At 36.1% G+C, this 23,019-nt stretch overlaps 1 protein-coding gene across 1 annotated transcript in view; it reads left to right on the top strand.

Annotated features, from left to right (window-relative positions):
• The window catches only part of LRRC7 (leucine rich repeat containing 7), a 528,235-nt gene that overhangs the window by 107,805 nt on the left and 397,411 nt on the right, over positions 1–23,019 (top strand). The gene's annotated exons all lie outside the window — the stretch shown is intronic.

Raw genomic sequence — 23,019 nt, 5'->3', positions numbered from 1 at the left:
AGAACATTGTTTCCTTGAATGTTTCTCTTGTACTTCAAAATGCTCTGCTGATAATTTGGTTCCATGTTCAAATGGGATTGGAAAAGCCTGCACAGTTTACCACATCTTTCTTAGATATGTATTCCATGAATATTAATGTTTCTAAGAAGTCCTAAAGTTAAAAAAAAAAAGTTTAAATGTGTTTAAAATAAATATTTTCCAGTTTCATTTGACCATAATCCTCTTTCAAGCTTTTTTTGAAAACTGAGAACTCTTTGAAAACCACTGCATTAGACTAAAGAATAAATGTCTAGTGGTAAATATAAGCCTATTGATCAAATTGAAACATTTGATTTAAATCAAATTTAGGAAAAGATTTCGAAAGCTGAAAGACATGTATCCCATCATAAAGTCATTTTAATCCATCTTTAAATTATTTAAATATTGCAATTATAATCGTAGAGATTTTATCTATGTATTTCTAGTCTGTAGCATTGTTGGAGATGTTTGACATAATAATTTGCATTTTAAGTTTATAAGATGACCTATAATACTAGCTTTCCTCACAGCATTTGCACGTAATTATTTTCAAGGAACTAATTTATAATCCATTATGACAAAAACGTATCTGAATTATGTATTTTTACAGGAATTATATTTTAGAAAGACAAGCCTAATGCAGTGGGTTCACCGGTATATACAGTTTAGTAGACTTTTAAGCTTATATTGGCATTTTAAATTAATTTGAAGTACACCATTCTGGATAAAAGACCCAAGTATAGTAAATCCAGGTCTACTGATGGAAAATAGAATGTTTTTGTTTTGTTTCATTTTATTATAGTCAATAGATAATCTGATTGGGTTGGCATCTATGTCATTCAATACAGCGTTAGTTTTAGTTGGTATATTTATAGCTTGTTACTAACATTGTAAGCACTATCGAGTTAAAACTAAAATTTGAAAATGAAGATACAGGTCATGGGTATGTTAAAACAAAAAATGTTTCTAAGATTCAGCCTCTTGTATAAAACTTGCTTTTTTATTGGTTCATGAGAAAGCTTTGAGGTTTCTCCTTTATGCTGGTTTAACACCATCAGCTTAGTCTCTGGTATAAGTCTGCAGATTTAATTTAGAAATTTAGAAAGGATTTTTTGTGAATAAATCTATAGTTGATTATCACAGAGATGCTATTTAACATATGCAAAGTGATTTTTCAGATCTCTCTTTGTGAGTTGTTCTAAGCCAGAGGCTGACCAACTATGGTCCATTTATAAAATCCATCCTGACACCTGTTTCTGTAAATAACATTTTATTGAAACACAGCCATATCCCATTTATTTAGGTATTGTTTATGGCTGCTTTCCATGGCAAAGGAAACGTTGAGTAGTTGTGAATGAGACTCAATGGCCTACAAAGCCAACAGTACTCATTTAATTTTTTATAGAAAATGTTTTGAAACTGTGGTTCTGGCTAGTGGTTCTCAGAGGTGGTCTTTAGACTAGCAGGAAGAGCATCTGGGAAGTTGTTAGAAATGTACATTTTAAGCACCACAACCCACATTTACTGAATCCAAACCCGTGAAGGGCAGATCCAGTCATCTATGTTTTGAGAAGGCCCTGCAAGAGATTCTGATGGAAGCTCAAGTCTGAAACCACTAGCTGAAATCAAATGACTGGTTGCAGATGACATTAAATCATCATAGATACAAAAAACTAATAAGGATAAACATATTTCAGAGTTAAGTCTTGTCTGATATAGGATAAATAACCTAACTGTTGCTTGTGTTATAACAAGCAAGTCCTCAACGATTGGATTCATCACTACAGGGAACTCAGCTGGATTAACTATATTTGACCATGAAAGACATAACAAGAAGGGAGAAGTGTATAAAGTGTTATTTTCTGGCAGAGAGGTCTTCATTATCCCTTGTTAGTTTAATGAATACTACTTCTTGTCCTGTACAGGTCAGTGTTAATTCCCTAAGAAAGAAGTCTTTTTTAGAATAGGAGCAAGATATTATTGCAATTAATTAAGACATTAACTTTTCAGTCACACATAAAATTTTATTCTCTAATGTGACACTTAATATAACCAGCTACAGGTCCTTGGGTATTATTTTTTTAATCTAAGATTCAGTTTACTTATTTGGAAAATGAGGATAATGAAAGAACCTACCTTGAAGGATTGTTTGGAGAATTAAGAAAGATGTATATTAAGTACCTGGTATAGAAGTTCAGACATTGCAAGTTTTTTTTTTCCATTCTCTCTTGCTTTTCACTTATTGCTATTGTTCTTATTTCAAACTAACCATTTGAAGATAGCAAAGCAGGTTTTGAACATAGAAATGAAAATCTATATGAATTATAACCACTATTTTTAGAAATAACCACTATTTTTAGAAAGGAACAAGTTGTAAACTCATGACATAAAGCTAGAATTCTTGCAGCAGTGTTGGATAGTAATTTGTGTTAGATAGTAATTTGTCTCATACAGTTAGTCTAACACAGGTTCTTTCCCTATGATTCTACAAATTCAAAGTGGGATCTAGACCCAGACTTACTGGTCAACCCCTATGGAAAACTGCCATCTTAGAAAATCATCATAGAAAGCCAAATGGTAGTAGCTTCTCTTTACTGAAAATTGAAAGAATAGCAGAACTTGACTCAGACAATAGGATCCTCCAGATGCAGAGCCCTCTTGCATTTAGATATATTGCAAAGAGGATTTTGCTAAATAACATAATTCATACTGCTTTCGTTTATAATCTTTTATGTTCTTTTACAATATTTTCAATGTTAATATTAACATTAGTTCAACAGACATAGCTCTTAAAAATTATTTCATGTGACTTATATTGATGCTACATCTAGTATAGTCAAGCAAACTTTCAGTAAAAATTGATTCTTGTAAAAGACTTTTAAGCATGTTCAAGTTACTTCCCGTTTAAAAAATAAATAAATAAAACCTTTGTCTTCAAAACCAAAAGCACCATTCACCTACAGCCCTACATTCTCATTTTCTTCTTAGGCAAACCTCTCTAAGGAGTCATCTGTACTCTCTCCATTTACATACCCCCTATTCACTTCTCCAAATCAATGCAGTCTCGCTCCTACCCAATCAATCTGCTTAAAGAGTTTTCATTTAGACTAACAATAATCTCTTTGTGATACTGTGTTAGTTATCATGGGTTTGATCCCTGGCTTTACTCAGTGGGTTGGGGATCTGGTGTTGCTGTGAGCTGTGGTGTAGGTTGCTAATGTGGCTCGGATCCCGAGTTGGTGTGGCTGTGGTGTAGGCTGGCATTTGCAGTTGTGATTTGACCCCTAGCCTGAGATCTCCATATGCCAAGGGTGCTGCCCTAAAAAAAAAAAAAAAAATGTATCCTACAGTTTCTGGAGTAAAGAATCCAGGCAGAGCCTGGCTAGGTTCCTGCCTCAGGGTGTCATCAGGCTGAAGTCTTTTCATAAAGTCAACTAGGGAAGAATCTACTTCCAAGCTTTCCTAGGCTGTTGGCAGAATTAGTTCTCTTATGGTTCTGTGACCAAGAGCTCTATTTTTTGCTGACTTCCAGCTGAGGGCCGCGTTTCAGTTCTAGAGGTCTCCTGTAGGTCCTTGCTACATGTACATTGTCAATATGGCTGCTACTTCATTATTTCTACTAAAGAAGTTATAAATAAATGAAATTAAACTAAAAAATGTTCACGTAAGCCACAGGAAGGCAAGGAAAAAGAAACAGAGGAATGAGAAACCAATGGAACAGAAAACAAAATGGCAGACATAAGCTTTAATAGATCAATAATTACATTAAGTGTGAATGGTGTAAATACCTCAATTACAAGCCAAAGCTTGTCAGATTTGTTAAAAAAGAAAAAAAAAATGTTGCCTGTAATAAATACTTTTTAAATATAACAATATGAAAAGGAGTTATATATATTTAAGATTTATAAGTATTTAAATGAAAACGAGTGAATATATTTATATTAGAAAAAGTAAGTTCAAAGTAAAACATAATAAAGAAGATGATTTCATAATGATAAAGGGGTCAGTTCATTCAAGAGGCTGTAACAAGCCTAAATATTTATTTATTTATTTTCATTTATAATGATTTTTATTTTTTCCATTATAGCTTGTTTACAGTGTCCTGTCAGTTTTCTACTGTACAGCAAGGTGACCCAGTTACACATACATGTATACATTCTTTTTTCCTCACATTATCATGCTCTGTAAGTGACTAGACATAGTTCCCAGTGCTATACAGCAGGATCTCATTGTTTATCCATTCCAAAAGCAATAGTTTGCCTCTGTTAACCCCAAATTTACAGTTCATTCCACTCTTTCCCCTTCCACCTGGGCAACCACAAGTCTATTCTCCATGTCTATGATTTTCTTTTCTGTGGAAAGTTTCCTTTGTGCTGTATATTACATTCCAAATATAAGTGATACCATATGGTATTTGTCTTTGTCCTTCTGACTTACTTCACTTAGTATGAGAGTCTCTAGTTCCATCCATGTTGCTGCAAATAGCATTATTTTTTCTTTTTCATGGCTGAGTAGTATTCATTCCATTGTGTATATATATCATGGATCTTAATCCATTCCTATGTTGATGGACATTTAGGTTGTTTCCATGTCTTGGCTATTGTGAATAGTGCTGCAATGAACATATGGGTGCATGTGTCTTTTTCAAGAAAAGTTTTGTCCGGTTACATGCCTAAGAGAGGGATTTCTGGGTCATATGGTAGTTCAAGCCTAAATGTTTATGACTTCAATTTATTTTTTACAAATTTATATTTTCTCCAACTTTGTTTTAATTGCTTTACTATGATGTCTTTTTTTTTCCTTAGTCCAATTTAGTTTTCCATGGCTAATTAATTCTTGGTTGCATCATTGGAACTGTGGCCTGTTTAAAAGAAAAAAACAACATAATTATTTTCATATAGAGAAATATCTATGAAAGTATATTTTTGCCTTGAAATTACCCTGAGTCAATACTGTGTAAACCAAAATTCCACAAAGCCTATCTATTCATTTTCTGCATAATAAGAAAAGCTCATTGAAGAGTTTTTTCTTTATTTTACTTTCTTATAAAATTTAAATTTCTAATAAAATAATCCTATCCTTATAGCATTGATATTTTTCCTTAATATAAATAATCTATTGTATATTATCAGGAGATAACATTTAAAAATATTTTGTTTTCAAGTAATTGAAAGCTACTTTTCCAAATGTCAAAATATTCCTGTATTAACCAGTTTGTTAAAAGTCATGATACTTACTCGGGTTCCTGCTTTCATGTTATTGAAATTATTGAACATTATTTAACCTTTCCCTGATAATTCAAGGACAGTTTTATGAAGACCCATTGGTATTTAGAATTCAATCTGGACTTCCCTCTGTATCATGTTGTCACCTTTCACTTGTGCTGTGATTCTTACTTTCTAGCTACCTCTTCTTTTGGCATTCTGTATCTCTTTCAGAGAGCTGGTACACCATCCTCACTTAGAAATTTATATTTGGAGTTCCCATGCTGGCATAGCAGTAATGAACCTGACTAGTTTCCATGAGGATGCAGGTTTGATCCCTGCCCTTGCTCTGTGGGTTAAGGATCCATTGTTGCCATGAACTGTGGTGTAGGTCGCAGACGCGGCTTGGATCCCGTGTTTGCTGTGGCTATGGCATAGGCTGGCAGCTACAGCTCTAGTTTGACACCTAGCCTGGAAACTTCCATATGTCACAGGTGCAGCCCTAAAAAGAAACAAAGAATTTTATATTAAATATGTGTCAATGAATGAAGGCTTGAATACTAATCAATCCTTGGATGGATTTATAGTAAACAGATAAAGAAGTGGGGAACCTTAAATGCAATATAAGAGGTGGAGTGCATTAATTTAAAAGAGCCTAAGCTTACCCTTCTTCTAGTTGACCTCATCTCAAATTCCAGATACTTGATTTCTTTACCAGATTCCTATTTTAAACTATGCCCCAATGTCTCAAGTATGGTATTGATGACTCACTTGGTCAGGGGTCTTATGAAGTGGGGAGTGGGAAAGAGCTCATATCTGCTAAGGAAATTTGATGAGATCCTCAGGCTGGTGGCACCATGCTATGTGGCTACAGACCTCACACATGTGCATAATAATGTCACTGTACAGAGGAAGAGTTACTGTATTTACCCAGGTTTCTCTTTATGCTAGGAAACCTCCCAGATGCTTCTAAAAATGTTTCCAATCATTTCACTAGCCTAAACTGGGATAAATCCCTATTCCTGTACCATTAGTATACACCATAAGAATGCTATGTACTCACTGGTTTAAGTTTATTATACTTTCAAGAGCTGGTTTAGTAGTAAATAATCCTAGGTGATGTAAGGAAATGAAAGGAAGATAATGTATTTGCCACTAGGTTTAGCATAATGGAGCAGTTAAGGTTATTTAACACTACATCCCATACTAATGCTTGCAGTGTATATTTGTCTATATGTAGTTAGCTATCCTAAAATATTTTAGGGATGGGAATAGGAAAAGGGAAGTAACAGGTGGTACCTGGGAGATTGGGTATCTGGGTACTGATATTAAAGTGACCTCCAGGCCCTTATTTATCATTCAGTGCCCTCTTTTCCTGTCTAATGTCTCCAATTTGTGGGCAGCTATATGTCCATCATCTTCAGTTGCTCTGTTAACTTTCCTTAAAGTACAGTTTCTTTCTGATTTGGAATAAAACCCATTTCCTGTACATCTTCCTTCCATTTTATAGCCAGCGCTTCTTTCTTTCAAACTTAACCAGTTATCACTCACATTTCATAGACGAGGCTATAGGATCTCAGACATATCAAGTAATAATGCAATGTCATATAGCTAGTAAATGCAAAAGCTGGAATGCAAACATAAGTTTGACTTCAGAGTATCTTTTTTCTACCATTCCATGCTATATGCGTACATGATAGTATTCTGTGTTCTCATTTTAGCTCTCAGAATTCACTTTTTGCTTAATCCTTAGATTTTTTAAAACATAAACTATCATACAAAAAATGTATATAACATGTATGTATAACTTAAAGAATTATAAATCAACACCCATATGTCTAAAACATCAGTGTTGCTGAATTATACATTCCTACCCAGCTCTAATCATCTCTTTAGTTCAGCACATCCATTCCAGGAGACTGGTCTCCCCCACTCCTCATTTTTTAGGTCTTTCTTTAAGGTTCTTAAGTCCTACAGCAAAGCCAAAGAAATAGTGTGTATGATTTTAGTGCAAGGGGACTCAAGAGAAACAAGTGGTCAGTGATTTCTTATTAGCCAGGAAATCTTATTAAATTTATGGCTTTCTATTATATACTGTGAGTATAGAGTATCTTAACAAAAAATAATGTTTCATTTTAAACTTGGGTTTTTATCAGCCCACATGTGTAAGTAACACATGTTAGTCACTAATAATTTTGACATGATGTAAAAATAAGATTAAATGGAGATTAGATTAAATTAGGTTCATAGCCTGAACATTCTTAGGCCAATCAGAAATGAAATCAAACTCATGCAAACTTAGTACAAAGTTACTGTATTTTAGACAGATTTTCTATTCAAGGTAGTAATAGAAATTCAGGCAAAAATATATCTTAAACTTTTCTTTGGAATTCCCACAGGTTTAAACCAGCTTCCTTGGGTTACCTACAAGGAGATTTCTCCCAAGATAATTCTTATGAAATAATTTTAGAAAAAGATCCACTAGCATTTACTTTCCTAGCACCTCTAGCTTAGCAAACCATTCATGTTAGGGCTTGAATTTCCACTGGACTTCTTTTAAAATGCAAATTCCTTTGAGGGTAATGATAGTCAATTCCTAAGACTCTTTAACATAAAACTGATTTTAGATCACTGATCTCAGTCACTGGAAGGAGTCAAATATTAAGAAATCTTTGGACACCCAGGAAGAGAAAAGAAAGGTCAAAAAATGGTTACATAGATGAGGATTTTGAAAAACAAATTCATCTACTACATATTTTTGCTAAGGGTTGGTTTCTCACTTGGTGAAAGATTTTCAAATAAAATTTCAGCCCTTTCGATATCTTCCACTTATTTCAGTAGTAACCACCCTACTAATTTATTCCTTCTTTATAAAAGATTCTCTTTCTCTTCTTGGCATTGGGCAGGTCTTCCCTCCTATCATTCCATGAAACACTTTGGACAAATAGTTAATGCAGTGCTTACAGCACAGTATCTTATCTTTTGCTTGCATGTCCATTTCTTTCCCATTGAGCTGTGAGCTGCGTAAGGGTGGGCAGATACTTTCTTTTTTTTTGTATGCAAAAGTTCTTCGGCCAGGGATTGAACCTGCTCCACAGCTGTAACCACAGCCGCAGTAGTGAGAACATAGGATCCTTTACACACTGAGCCATGAGCTAACTCCATTTTTTTTCAACATACAACTTATTTGTCTATTAACATTAAGCACAATATTTGATATATAACTATCACTCTAATAAAAGTTTAATAAACAAACAAAAGAAAGAACAAACTATAAAAGATACAACTTGATTCAGGCCATGGTATTAATTGTAGTTTAAAGGCATCCAAGAGATAACTTCTGTATTCCAGAGTTATAAAGAATTATAAATTAACACCCATATGTCTAAAACATCAGTGTTGGAATTAATTATGATATTGACAAGCTATCAGGCAGTTAGAGATCAAGCATTAACTTTATTACTTTTATCAGCTAGATTGGGAGGGATGGGATCAAGATGGCGGAGGAATACGATGCGGAGTTCACCTCCTCCTACAAAAACTTTAAAAATACATCTACATGTGGAGTGATTCACAGGGAACATCTACTGAACTCCATCAGAAGACCTCAGATTTCCAAAAGGGAAAGAAAACCCCCACAAGGCCAGGTAGGGCAAAGGGAAAAAGAAAGAAAAAAGAGGAGAAAGAGAAAGGAGTCAGGACAAGGCTTGTGTCCCAAGGAGAAAGCTGTGAGGGAGAAAAGGTTTTTGCACCCTGGGAAGCCTTTTGCTGGCAGGGAGATAAGCTTGGATAGGAAGGGAGCTTTGGAGTCTAGGAGGAAAGAGTAGCAACCAATTTGTTGAAGGCAAAAGGGAGAATAACCTGCATAGATGGTCAGCACCGACACCCCCTGCTCCCCAGCTTGAGGTGCTTGACCGTTGGAACAAGTGGGGGCTGGGAGCTGAAACTCAGTCTTCAGAAGTGAGACCCAGGGAGACGACCAAGGTTGGCTTTGCAGAGACACCCTGAAGAGGTTGGACTGTAACATAAGAGGGTCTACTTGGAAGAAACCTGGTCCTGCCAGAAAGGCAAGGTACCATTGTTAAGGGTCATGTAAGGACAGGTGTAGGATTGCCATAAGAGCTTCTTCCCCTGTGAGTGCTCACAGGTAACAAGGTGCCACCTACAAGAGATCTAGGGGCAGGTGCGAGCCTCTGCCACCACTGTGGTCTTCAGAGGCCAGGAGTAGCTAGGAGACGTGCAAGCAGGCAACAAGCTTTGCCCTGCAATGTCCCAGGAGTGTGCTAGTCCCATTTGCCCCTCCAAAACCTGCCCCTTCTCTGCCAGGATTACAGTGAGCCCCAGATACTCCCACAAAACCAGCAAGCCAGCAACAGACCCTCCCCATTGTTCCAGGGGTGTGCTAGCTCCCCTCACCCCTGCAAAACATACAAGCAAGTGCCAAGCCCTGCCCTTGCTGTCCCAGGAGGGTGAAAGGGCTCCCACGCCTGCATATACCATATCAAGGGGAAAACAGCCAGCACATGCTGAGGAAAGAGGCAGCAAACATCTAGACAAAAAAGCAGCCCTTTGCTTCAGGACAAGATGGTGGAATAGAAAGACTTGAACTTACTTCCTTTCACAAAAACACCAAAATCACAACTAACTGCTGAACAACCATTGACAGAAAAGACTGGAACCTACCAAAAAGGACATGTTTCATTCAAGGACAAAGTAATGGCCACAATGAGATGGCCAGAGGCCATGTTTATGATATAACCAAATTCCATACCTTCTGGTTGGATAACCCACAAACTAGAAAATAATTCTATCTCAGAGGTTTTCCCACAGGAATGAGAATTTTAAGCCCCATGTCAGGCTCCCAAACCTGAGAAGGTGGAAATGGGAAGAACCTCCACCCCACCCCACAGCATTTGACTTCGAAGGCCAGTGGGGCTTGAGTGCAGGAACTCCACAGAAAGGGGGAAAACAGAGACTCCAGTCTTAGTTCACACGGGATTTCAGGTGCACTGGGACCCGGCACAAAGCAGGAAATCTATAGGAGCCTAGGCTATACCTACCTGTGGATCTTAAAGGGTCTCCTGGAGAGGGGAAGGTTGACTGAGACCCACAAGAGGGGCAAGGTCACTGGTGACAGGGGGCCCAGAGAATATTGATTGGTATGATCTCTCCCAGAGGTCGTTTGGCATCCAGAGCTGGCCTGCCCAATAGCCTGCAGTCTCCAATGCTGGAACACATCAAGCCAAACAACCAGCAGGATAGAAAACAGCTCCACCCAGAAGCAGACAAGATGCCTACAGCTGTACTGAAGTTCCCAACCACCTCTAAACACACCCTGGACACAGCCCTGCCCACTAGAGGGACAAGTCCCAGCTTCACCTGCTGGTGGGCAAGCACCATTCCCACCCAACAGGAAGCCTGCACAAGCCCCTGGACCAATTTCACCACACCAGAATTAAGAGGAACTATGATCCTGCAGCCTTAGGAAAAGAGACCACAAACACATAAAGCTAGAAATGAGGTGGCAGAGAAATATATTTTAGGTGAAGGAACAAGATAAAAAAGCACAAAACAACTAAATGAGGTGGAGATAGACATCTATCTGAAAAAGAATTCAGAATAATGATGATAAAATGATCCAAGATCTTGGGAAAAGAATGGAGGCAGAGATTGAGGAGTTGCAAGAAAGTTTCAACAAAGAGCTAGAAAATTTAAAGAACAAGCAAATAGAGATGAATAATACAATAACTGAAATGAAAAATACCCTAGAAAAAATCAATAGCAGAATAACTGAGGCAAAAGAATGGAAAAGTAGCTGGAAGAGAGAGAGGTGGAAATCACTTATGCAGAACAGAATAAACAAAATAAAGATAAAAATGAAAAGAAATTAGGACAGTCTCAGACTTCTGGGACAACATTAAATGCACCAACATTTGCATCATAAAGGACCTAGAAGGAGAAGAGAGAGAGAAAGTGCCTGATAAAATATTTGAAGCAATAATAGCTGAAATTTTTTCTAACATGGGAAAGGAAACACTAAATTAAGTCTGGGAAGCACAGTGAGTTCCATATAGAATAAACCCAAGGAGAAAAACTCCAAGACACAAATTAATAAAACTGACCAAAATTAAAGAGAAAGGGAAAATATTAAAAGTAACTAGGGAAAAGCAAAAAAAAAAAAAAATATATATATATATATATATATATATATATATATATATATTTTTATAAGCTGATTTTTCAGCAGAAATTCTGCAGGCAATAAGGGAGTAGCACAATATATTTAAAGTATTGAAAGAGAAAAGCCTGTGACAAGAATACTCTACTCAGCAAGGCTGTTATTCAGCTTTTATGGAGAAATCAAAAGCTTTACAGACAGAAGCTAAGAGAATTCAGTACCACCAAACTAGCTTTACATCAAATGCTAAAGGAACTTCTCTAAACAGAAAAGAAAAGGCCACAACTGGAAACAAGAAAATAACAAATGAGAAGGCTCATTGGTAAAACCAAACACACAATAAAGGTAGGAAATCATCTACGCACAAATATAATATTAAAACCAACAATCATGAGAAAAGGAGAGTATGATTGCAGGATATTGGAAAGGCATTTGAAATTAAGAGACCATCAACTTAAAATAGTCTTGCATATATAGACTGCTATATCAAAACCACATGGTGATTGCAGACCAAAGATCTAAAATAGATACACACAAATAAGAAAAACACAACACTAAAGAGAGCTATCAAATCACAAGAGAACAAAAAAGGAAGGGAAGAAAAAAGGCCAAAAAAAAAAAAAACCAAACCCAAAAGAATTAATAAATTGGGAGTTGTTGCTATGGCTTAGTGGGTTAAGAATCTGACTGCAGTGTCTCAGGTTGTATCTGACTGATAAGAATCTGACTGTAGGAGTTCCCGTCCTGGCGCAGTGGTTAACGAATCCGACTAGGAACCATGAGGTTGAGGGTTCGATCCCTGCCCTTGCTCAGTGGGTTAACCACCCGGCATTGCCATGAGCTGTGGTGTAGCTCGCAGATGCGGCTTGGATCCTGAGTTGCTGTGGCTCTGGCGTAGGCTGGCAGCTACAGCTCCGATTCGACGCCTAACCTTGGAACCTCCATATGCCGAGGGAGCGGCCCAAGAAATGGCAAAAAGACAAAAAAAAAAAAGAGAAAAAGTAAAAGAAAAAGAACAAAAGAATCACTTAGTCTGAACCACAGAGAGAAAATAGACTTAAAAAAAAAAAGAATCTGACTGAAGAGGTGTGGGTTTGATTCCCTGCCTAGTACTCTGGGTTAAAGGATCTTGTGCTACTGAAGCTGCAGAGTAAGTAACAGCTACAGCTTGGATTCAGTCCCTCATCTGGGAACTTCCATATGCCATGGGTGTGATCCTAAAAAAAGCAATTAACAAAATGTCGGTAAGAACACACATATCAATAAATACCTTAAATGTAAATGGACTAAATGCACCAACCAAAAGATAAAGACTAGTTGAATGGATACAAAAACAAGACCTGTGTATATGCCATCTACAAGAGACTTACTTCAGATCTAGGGACACATACAGACTGAAAATGAGGCGATGGGAGAAGATATTCCATGAAAATGGAAATCAAAAGAAAGCCTGAGTAGTAATGCTTATATCAGACAAAATAGACATTAAAATAAAGAAAATTACAAGAGACAGAGAAGGACACTACATAACAATCAAAGAAGATATAACAATTGTAAATATATGAAGTGGGATGGATGAGGAGTTTGAGGTTGGTAGATGCAAACTATTACATTTAGAATGGATAAGCAATGAGGTTCTACTCTACAACATAGGGAATTAGATACAATCTGTTGGGATAGAACACAATGAAAGATAATATGAGAAAAATAATGTGTATACATATATGTATGACTGGATCACAATGCTGTACAGCAAAGAGTGACACAACACTGTAAATCAACTATAATGAAAATAAAATGAATAAAACAGAGGTCTTAAATGACACTTAGACTAGATAGCCTTAATTGATATTTAAGAACATTCTATCCAAAAGTAGCAGAATACAGATTCTTCTCAAGTGTACGTGGTATATTCTCTGGGATAGACATCTTGGGTCACAAATCAAGCCTCACTAAATTTAAGAAAACTGAAATCATATGAAGCATCTTTTCTGACCACAACGCTATGAAGATAGGAATCAATTACATGAAAAAAATTAAGAAACACAAATATGTGGAGACTAAGGTATATGCTATTAAACAACCAGTGGATCACTGAAGAAATCAAAGATGAATTAAAAAAATACCTAGAGACAAATGACAATGAAGATGGGATGATCCAAAACTTTGGCGATGCAGTAAAAGCAGTTCTAAGAAGTTCATAGCAATACAGTCTTACCTCAGGAAATAAGAAAAATCTCAAAGAAACAACCTAACCTTACACCGAAAGGACCTAGAGAAAGAAAAATTAGTGGAAGGAAAGAAATCATAAAGATTAGAGAAGAAATAAATTAAGTAGAAATGAAGAAAGCAATAGAAGAGATCAGTGAAACTAAAATCTGGTTCTTTGAGAAGATAAACAAAATTGATAATTCTTTAGTCAAACTGGTCATGAAAAAAAGGAGAGTGCTCAAATCAATGAAATCAGAAATGAAAAAGGAGAAGTTAAGTGTACAGCACAAAAATATAAAGGATCATGATAGACTGCTACAAGAAACTATATGCCACTAAAATTGATGATCTAGAGGAATGGGCAAATTCTTACAAAGGTACAACTTTCCAACATTAAACCAGAAAGAAATAGAAATATCCAGGCATATCAAAGGAAACTAAACAAAATGAAAAAGCCCACAGAATGGGAGAGAATATTTTCAAATGAAGCAACTGACAAAGGATTAATCTCCAAAATATACAAACAACTTGTACAGGTCAATATCAGAGAAACAAACAACCCAATCAAAAAATGGGCAGAAGATCTAAATAGATATTTGCTCAAAGACAGAAAACACATGAAAGATGCTAATATTGCTAATTATTAGAAAGATGCGAAACAAAATTACTCTGAAGTACCACCTTACACCAGCCAGAATGGCCATCATCAAAAGGTCTACAAACAGTAAGTGCTGACAGGGTGTGGAGAAAAGGGCACTTTCCTACATTGTTGGTGGGAATGTAAGTTGGTACAAAAAACTGTGCAAAACAGTATGGAGATTCCTCAAAAAACTAAAAATAGAACTACCTACATATGATCTAGTAATTCTACTCCTGGGAATATATCCAGAGAATACGATAATTTGAAAAAATTACAGCACTGTTTATAACAGTCAAGACATCGAAGTAACCTAAATGTCCATCAACAGAGGAATGGATTAAAAAAAGAAAATGTGGTACATATGTACAATGGAATATTACTCAACCATAAAACAGAATGAAGTAATGCACTTGCAGCAACATGGATGCACTGAGAAATTATCATACTAAGTAAATTAAATTAGACAGAGGAAGACAAATATTATATAATATCACTTATCTGTGGAATCTTTAAAAAATGACATAAGTGAATTTATTTACAAAATAGAAACAGACTCACAGAATTAAAAAACAAACTTATGGTTACCAAAGGGGAAAGGAAGATAGGAGAGATGGATTGGATGCACATTATTGTGTATGGAATGGATGGTCAACAAGGACTTGCTGTATCATAGAAGGAAATCTATTCAATATTCTATATTAGAATGTGTATGTGTATATGTATACTGAATCACTTTGCTATACAGCAGAAATTAATACAATATTATAAATCAACTATACCTCAATAAATTAAAGAATAAATAAATAAAAGCTCAGTTGAAGGACATAGCTGAGATGTTTGGCCATACTACATTCAAGATATATGCATACTTACCCACTGAGCCAAAGCTGTACAAAAACAAACCAAAAACAGGCCTATTCACATGGGGAATTCCTCCTACAAAATTTATAGCATTGAGAAATAGATCCATGTGCTATGTCTTTCCTGAAGCAGCTTCCCCCCAAAGAAAAATTGAGGAAGGGACTGGCCTACTCCTGTCTAGTTCTCCTTTAATATTTGAGTCAGATAAATCACTGCATTTCCTAATAAGAGTTAGGAATGAGGTAGGAGGTCAAGAGTGTTGGGGAGATCTGTGTGGAGAGATCTCACGAAGATGCCTGGATAGAAGCATATATCTTAGTGTATGTAAGCATACATAAACTTACAGTGTTTCTTAGAATTTTTATTTCTTAAACTGCTGGGCTTATGCATTAGATAACTGTAGGGGAATTTATTAAGGTAATCCCTGCTGTATATCAATTACTATTCTTTCGTGGACTCTTGTGGTATCATTGGAGGCAGTGAGGAGGAGCAATATAGATTTCAGCCCACGCCCACTGTAAACCAACACCTTGACACTTCATTCTATGTTCTACTTGTTTTCCCAAATAATGCTCTACATGGTTAGCAAAGCTTCTGCCATATGCTTAAATTACATTCATTTATTCCACAGAGATCTACTGTTTTGGTGTCTACTGAGTGCTTCTCTCCCTGTTCTGGATGTTTGTGATACATAGTGGGAAAAAATTAAAAAACCAAAACAGGTACCCATTTCCATTCCCAACAGTTATGCTCTTGTTGGGGAAAGCAGACATTAAACAACATAAATAAGTTATAATTCATTAGAAGGTGATTCATATTGTGGAAAAATAGAGCAAAGTTATGGAGGATTTAGGAGTGGAGAGAGATTTGAGGGCAATTTCAAGTAGGGAGAATACGAAAATAGGGATTTTACAAAAGACAACATCAGAACAAAGAGTTTACAAGTTGTAAACTCTATGTGTGACTTCTGCATTTAAATTCAACTGGGAGAACTCTCCCATTCAAAAGTAAACTTTGGCATGATGCAATGTGTTATGTGGGGGATTAATCAACTGTTCCTACTATCTCTTCTCAAAGGAAAGAAGCTATTAAGACACTTTTGTCTTTTTGCAAAGTTTAGAAACTTGCAATGCTGAATACCCAAGTTCAACTTGTTTGCAGTGCCTTTTTTCACAATCCAATAATTTTAAATCTTTAAAAATGTTTGCCCCTTTGGGAGTTCCCGTTGTGGCTCAGTGGAAATGAATCTGGCTAGCATCTGTGAGGGTGCAGGTTCAATCCCTGGCCTTGCTCAGTGGGTTAAGGGTCCCTTGAGCTGTGGTGTAGGTCACAGACGTGGCTCAGATCTGGCGTTGCTGTGGCTGTGGTGTAGGCTGGTGACTGCAGCTCCAATTTGACCCCTAGCCTGGGAACCTCCATATGCCAAGGGTCTGGCCCTAAAAAGACAAAAAAAAAAAAAAAAAAAGTTTGCCCCTTTGAGTGCCAGTTATGGGCTGAATGAGAATTTGGCTAGTGGCATGGTTTCTACTAAGTCTGGTGAGCATGTGTTTTTGGTCCTAGAAACCTAGTATCCTTTGCCATGTATACTGCTATGGAATTGCTTAGGCCTATGTAACTGCTATCATTCTTACCTGGAGAATTAACCTCAGCATGTTCCTGGACTAAAGCAGCTATTGTTACTGCAGAAATGTGTGCCTTTGGGGACTTAATGAGGATGTCTACTCTTTCAAGAAACTTGCTTTTCTTAACATTGGACTGCTCCAAGAAGGCCTTGAGTAGAATTTCTTTCTGCCCTAGCATTTTCACAGAAGTGAAATAGGCACATTGTATTTCAGCTCTCTCTGTTGTCCTACTGATGTTCAGCTAATGTTGCCACATAAATTACAAGACACCTGGTTAAATTTGAATTCAGATAAGCAATTTTTTAGTGTTAATACATCTCAGACAATATTTAGGGCATATTTAAAACTAAAATATTATTCATTTCTTATCTGAAACTCAAACTTAATTGGGTGTTGGTATTTGTATTTGGGTTCTGTGGAAAAACAGAAACAGTAGATTTTACGTTTATGTGATATGTGTATCTATGTTTTTAAAGAAGTTGGCTCACATGATTATAGAGGCTGGCAATCCAGAATCTGCAGGCTGGAGGGCCATGGAGCAGCTGATAGTGCAACACAAGTCTCAAGTCCACCTACTAGCAAAATTCCTTCTTTTTCTAGGAAGTTAGTCTTTTTCTATAAAGACCTTCAACTGATTGGATGTGTCCCACAATCATTATGGAGGGCAGTCTTTTTTATTCAAAGTCTGCTGATTTAAATGTCAATCTCTTCTAAAAACCCCCTCATAGAAGCATCCAGAGTAATGTTTGACCACATATGTGGGCACTGTGGTCCAGTCAGTTTGACGCAGAAAATTTTATTCTTTCTTTCTTTTTTTTTCAAGTTTATGATAATTTTATTTTTTAGTTTTTATTTTTAAAATTTTTATGATTTATTTACAGTGTTCTGTTAATTTCTGCTGTACAGCAAAGTGACCCAGTTATACGTATATATACATTATTTTTCTCACATTATCCTCCATCATGTTACATCACCAGTGATTAGATACACAGTTCCCTGTGCTATACAGCAGGATCTCATTGCCCATCCACTCCAAATGCAAGAGTTTTAATCTACTAACTCCAGACTCCCAATCCGTTCTAATCCCTCCCCCTCCCCTCTGCCAAACACGAGTCTGTCCTACAAGTCCATGATCTTTTCTGTTTTGTCGATAGATCATTTGTGCTATATTTTAGACTTCACATATAAGTGATATCATATGGTATCTTTTTTTGACTGACTTCACTTAGTATGAGAGTCTCTAGTTCTATCCATGTTGCTGCAAATAGCATTATTTTGTCCTTTTTATTGCTGAGTAGTATTCCATTGCATATGAACCACATCCTCCTAATCCATTCATCTGTCAGTGGGCATTTAGGTTGTTTCCATGTCTTGGCTATTGTAAATAATGCTGTGATGAGTATACAGATGAAAGTGTCTTATTCAATGAAATGTTTGTATGGATGAATGCCTAGGAGTGGGATTGCTAGACCATGTGGTAGTTCTGTAGTTTCCTGAAGTATTTCTATACTGTTTTCCATAGTGGTTATACCAATTTACATTCCCACCACAGTGTAGGAGGGTCCCCTTTTCTCAACACCCTTCCAGCATTTGCTATTTATTGACTTGTTAATGATGGCCATTCTGGCAGCTGTGAGGTGTGGTACCTCATTATAATTTTGATTTGAATTTCTCTAATAATCAGTGATGTTGAGCATTTTTTTCATGTGCCTGCTGTATGTCTTCTTTGGTGAAATGTCTATTTAGGTCTTCTACCCATTTTTCAATTGGGTTGTTTGGGTTTTTTTTGCTGTTGAGTTGTATGAGTTGTATATTTTAGAGATTAAAACTTTGCTGAGACAGTTGAAAAAATTTTCTCCCATTCCATGGGTTGTCTTTTCATTTTTTTAATGGTTTCCTTTGCTGTGCAGAAGCTTTTGAGCTTAATTAGGTCCCATTGGTTCATTTGTGTCTTTATTTTCTTTATTATAGAAGGTAGATCAAACAAGATTTTGCTGTGATTTATGTCAAAGAGCATTCTGCCTATGTTTTCCTCTAGGAGTTTTATAGTATCTGGCTTTACATTTAGGTCTTTAATCCATTTTGAGTTTATTTTTGTGTATGGTGTTAGACAGTGTTCTAATTTCATTCTCATACATGCAGTTGTCCTGTTTTCCCAGCACAATTTATTGAAGAGACTATCTTTCTTCCACTGTAATTTTTTGCCTCCTTTGTCATAGATTAAATTGACCATAGGTGTTTGGGTTTATTTCTGGACTTTATAGCCTGTTCCATTAATCTATATTCCTGTTTTTGTGCTAGTACCATACTGTTTTGATGACTGTAGCTTTGTAGTAGAGTCTGAAGTTGGGGAGCCTCATTTCTCCAGTTTTGTTTTTTCCTTTCAATCGTGCTTTGGCTATTCAAGGTCTTTTGTGTTCCCATACAAATTTTAAAATATTTTGTTCTGGTTCTGTAAAGAATGTCACTGGTAATTTGATAGGGATTGCATTGACTCTGTACATTGCCTTAGGTAGTATTGTCATTTTTTCTGTATCAGTTTTTCTAATCCAAGAGCATGGTATATTTTTCCATCTATTTGGGTCTTCTTTGAGTTCTTTCATCAGCATCTTATAGTTTTCGGAGTACAGGTATGTTGTCTCTTTAGGTAGGTTTATTCATAGGTATTTTATTCTTTTTGATACAGTGGTAAATGGGAAAAAAAAAAAAGAGTTCACGTCATGGCACAGTGGTTAACAAATCCGACTAGGAACCATGAGGTTGCGGGTTTCATCCCTGCCCTTGCTTGGTGGGTTAACAATACGGTGTTGCCATGAGCTATGGTGTAGGTCGCAGATGTGGCTCGGATCCTGAGTTGCTGTGGCTCTGGCTTAGGCTGGCAGCTACAGCTCCGATTAGACCCCTAGCCTGGGAACCTCCATATGCTGTGGGAGCGGCTCAAGAAATGGCAAAAACAAAAAAAATAAAAAAAAAAACAAAAAACAAAAAAAACCAAAGATAAATGGGATTATTTCCCTAATTCACTTTCTTATCTTTCATTGTTAGCATATAGAAATGTAATCGATTTCTGTGTATTAATTTTGTATCCTGCTCTTTACCAAGTTCATTGATGAGCTCTAATAGTTTTCTGGTAGTATCTTATGATTTTCTAGGTATAAAATCATGTCATCTGCAAACAGTGATAGTTTTACGTCTTTTCTTCCAATCTGGATTCCTTTTATTTCTTTTTGCTCTCTGATTGCCATGGCTAGGACTTCCAAGACTATATTGAACAACATTGATGAAAGAATAGCCTTGTCTTGTTCCTGATCTTAATGGAAATGCTTTCAGTTTTTCACAATTGAGAATGATGTTAGCTGTGAGTTTGTCATAAATGGCTTTTATTATATTGAGGTAGTTCCCCTCTATACCCACTCTCTGGATAGTTTTTATCAGGAATGGGGGAATGGGTGTTTAATTTTATCAAAAGCTTTTTCTTTTTTTTTACATTCACAGTTATGGTTTATCAGAGGGAAAGGATATAGATTAAATACAGTCAAGGGAAGACACCAGAGGCAGAGTCTATATGTAGAGCTTCTTTTTCCTGTCCTCTTCCAGTGGATTCATGAACAGTGCTAACTCTCCTAGAAAGAATGTGTGACAATTTGCCACTATGGTAGCTCACCTAAGCCTTGGTATCTCGAGTTGTTATTGTGGCATTATCAAAAGCTTTTTCTGCATCTATTGAGAGGATCATATGGTTTTTATTTTTCAGCTTATTGATGTGATCTATCACAATGATACATTTGTGGATATCGAAGAATCCTTGCATCCCTGGGATAAATCCTACTTGATCATGGTGTATGATCTTTTTAATGTATATTTGTATGCAGTTTGCTAATATTTTGTTGAGGATTTTTGCATGTATGTCCATCAGTGATATTGGCCTGTAATTTTCTTTTTTTGTGGTATCTTTGTCTGGTTTTGGTATCAGGGTAATGGTGGCTTCATAGAATGAACTTGGGAGTGTTCCTTTCTCTGCAACTTACTGGAAAAGTTTCAAAAGAAGAGGTGTTAACTCTTCCCTGAATGTTTGGTAGAACTCAGCTGTGAAGCCTGGAGTTTTGTTTTCTGGAAATTTTTTAATCACGTTTTCATTTCAGTACTTGTGACTGGTCTATTCACATTTTTTGTTTCTTCCTGGTTCAGTGTTGGTAGATTGTACCTTTCTAAGAATCTGTCCATTTCTTCTAGGTTGTCCATTTTATTGGCTCATAGTAGTCTTTCATGATCCTTTGTATTTCTGCAGTGTCATTTGTAACTTCTTTTTCATTTATAATTTTATCATTTTGAACCCTCTCCCTTTTTTTCTAGTTGAGTCTGGCTAATGGTTTATCAATTTTTTTTATTTTTTCAAAGAAACAACTTTTGATTTCATTGATCTCAATTGTTTTCTTTGTCTCTATGTTATTAATCTCTGTTCTAATATTTATTATTTCTTTCCTTCTTTTGTGCTTTGTCTGGTCTTCCTTCCCTATTGTTTATTTGCATTTTTTTCTTCTCTCCTTAGATAAAATTGTATTGCTATAAACTTTCCTCTCATGACTGCTTTTGCTGTGTCCCATAGGTTTTCGATTGTTGTATCTTCATTGTCATTTGTCTCTATGTATCTTTTAATTTTTTAATTTCCTCTTTGATTTCTTCAATGATCCATAATAATTTTATTATATAAAATAAAGGTATAAAAGAATATAAAATATATAAAAATAATTTCATTCTTTCTTTCTCTCTCTCTCTTTTTTTTTGAGCTTCACCCACAGAATATGGAAGTTCCCAGCCTAGGGGTTGAATAGGAACTACAGCTGCTGGCCTTACACCACAACCACGGCAATGTCAGATCAGAACCACGGCTGTAATCTGTACCACAGCTCATGGCGACATCAGATCCTTAACCCACTGAGCAGGGCCAGGGATTGAACCCATGTCCTCATGGATACGAGTTGGGTTCATTACCACTGAGCCACAAAGGGAACTCTTGTTTTTATTTTTTACTTTTTATTTAAAAATTTTTTTTGGATGCAGGAAATTAACCACTACAATGTACTTAATTTTTATTTGCTAAATCTGGCCACCCTATTTCAGTGAGTCTGAACTTAATTTCTAAGAGTTTAAATTATTCTCTTAGTCAGTCTATTTTTTTCTTTAATAATGTGAAAGTAGCACTATTTACTGTACTTTGTTTTTTAGCTTTTCATTGCTTTTGGACTCAATTTTTTTTTCTAACATTTTTTCCTAAATTTTGTCTCATGAGGTCTCCTATATCTCAGATACAAAATTAGTAAATTCTGAGTCTTTCAAAAGCCTGCACAATTCAAACAAATCGTATCCATCCTCCCATGAATGAATCCAACTCAGGAAGAAATTTCCCATGAAGTCATGATCAAAATCAAGCCTAGACTTAATCTCATTGTTCAGCATGCCTTTTCTTATAATATGTCTCCTCTACTAAATCTTGTCTTTACTAGATCTTCCTTTAAATGATAAGTCTCTAAGTTTTTGGCAAATTAGAGCAAGGCAATACCTGGAACCTTACCCATAATGATTTTATCGCTTTGAAACTCATTGACGAATACTTTAAATATATTTTGTGGGTTTCCTGCCAATAAGATAGATTTTGCGGATTTTGTGCTTTGGTTTCTTGTCCCCAATCTTTGAGTTGTAGTTGTCAATTGCTCTCACCCTGGGCTTTTTTTTTTTTTTTTTTCCTATAGTTTTGAAAGGCCACATCCTCAGTAGTTTCCCAGACCCTGCCATCTCTTGGGGATTCACTGCAGACTGTGCTCTGAAATCCTGTCTCTCTGCTTTGGGTAGACTTCTTTAAGCTCCAGTCACAATTTTTTGACTTGGTGCAACTGAAACATCTCTTACTTTTCCACTTTCTTCGTTAAGATTCATCGGAGCTGACTCTATCCATTTCCTTTTAATATTTGTTTCTCTTGCCTGCAAATTCTCATTTTCTATTTCATATGTCTAATACATTCTAAAAAAGCTCAATATGTCTCCTGAGGCAAGCTGTCTTTGCCTCTAGTGTAATTAACCAGTTTTCCTTTATTTTGTTTTTATTTTTCTACTGCATCTGCTCTGCTAATAAAACTGAAGCATGCCTCTTTTCATACTATTCCAATTCCTTCTGGATACCTTAACAAACTCAGTTCTTGACAACCAATTGCTCCAAACACAAATTTTATTATTTATTTTTGGGGCCTTTATGTTTGCAGTCATTTCGAAGACTCGTTTTTTGTCTTT

The sequence above is a fragment of the Phacochoerus africanus genome, chromosome 8 (assembly GCF_016906955.1).
Source record: "Phacochoerus africanus isolate WHEZ1 chromosome 8, ROS_Pafr_v1, whole genome shotgun sequence".
In the NCBI taxonomy this organism is placed as follows: Eukaryota; Metazoa; Chordata; class Mammalia; order Artiodactyla; family Suidae; genus Phacochoerus; species Phacochoerus africanus.
The sequence above is the reverse complement of the archived record's forward strand: the minus strand, read 5'-3'. Positions and strand labels throughout refer to the sequence as shown.